The sequence below is a fragment of the Dermacentor albipictus genome, chromosome 7, assembly GCF_038994185.2.
Source record: "Dermacentor albipictus isolate Rhodes 1998 colony chromosome 7, USDA_Dalb.pri_finalv2, whole genome shotgun sequence".
Taxonomy (NCBI): Eukaryota; Metazoa; Arthropoda; class Arachnida; order Ixodida; family Ixodidae; genus Dermacentor; species Dermacentor albipictus.
In genome coordinates, this window is record NC_091827.1 from 23200651 (window position 1) to 23202127 (window position 1477).

The window sequence follows — 1477 nt, forward strand, 5'->3', positions numbered from 1 at the left end:
CTCTCCTTAACAGCTAATTTACAGCGTTCGCTGTGTCACTAGCGCCCGTTAATAAGATACGATGGCGCCGCACTCTTCAGCTGATCGATAGGCCACCGCCAAGGTGAAGGAATGCAGGTGAAATGATTGGCAAAGGCGAATGACGGACTTCAAAAGAGCAGCAAGAGAGAGAGTGGTGTCTCTCCTCCGATTGTCCACCACCGCGTAGCGCCCCCTACACAAACGAACACGATTCGGACTACAGACGTCGGTGACTTAAGCCTTTGTAGAATCGAAAAGACATTGATCGCGCGCACATGCGTGGTGTGTTTGCTCCAAGCAGTATACCGTAAGGAGTAGTGCTGGACAAACGGCTCGTCAGATTGCGCCAGCTATCGCATGTAATTGCTTCTCATCATGGGACGAATTTCGGCTTTTAACACGAATAAACAAAGTGTCATGACTGCTTTACGCTAGATGCTTTCTTTCTTTTTCTCTCTATATTAAATAAAGAGGCTAAAATCAAATGCTCCACTTTTAAAAAAGAGGAACTTCACTCAAGCGTGAACTGCGGATTCCGCAGCCATAGGGCGCCATCTTTTCTCTAGAAGATCTTGTCAAATGTCCCAACAGGTACTTGCGGACATTTCCTCTTCCACCACCGTTTAAACCATTTTTTCTATTGTCTCCTACCCTTTCGCGCACGTGTAGTGAGTAGCAGTCAACGGAAAATTTATTCTGGATAATCTATCTGTATATCATCTCCTACTTTTTTCTTTCTTTCTCATGCTATTGATTCAAATGGCGAGGTTTTCTACCTCGCCATTTCGATCAAAGCCGAGTATTAGATCACCACTCATAAGCTGTGATGTAATGGGTCAGGCGCATTTCGTGCAGGATTGCACGACCTGATGCTCACTCAACTTTACCGCAAGTGAAAGATTGCTTAGAACTTGGAGCTTCTGCACATTTTATTTTTTTTGCATAATTTATGAACGAGGTAAAAGACTTCGCGAAAATGGACGTATATAGAATATAGTAAGTTGGAAGCTTTGTCAAAGGTTAATTGTTTCACCTGTATTTGTGTTTTGTCATTGCACAGCTTAATGTCCTTAATGTCCGGCAAATTGGTCATTGTTTTGTGTACACAGCAACGCAATAAATTTCTGCGCACGTGCATAATTATTGCAAGTTGTTGTATTGACAACTCTGTATTTTGTTGAATGCAATCAATTTCAAATGTCGCCAAATCTGCGAAAGCCCGTTGAAGACAGAAGGAAGAAGTTTAGGCCAGAGTCCTTCACTATTCCTAATGGTGGTTGAAGCACCACGCTTGCGGTTCCCGAAGATGCTGCTGGCACCACAGTTCTCCTCATGTAACTTTTGCGGAAAACTCTACGCGCGGAACGGTAATGAGCACGTAGAGGCAGGAAAGAATCCGCGCCTCTGAGCTCCCCAATTCCGTTCGCAACGCTCCCCGCCAACCCTATACGGACGC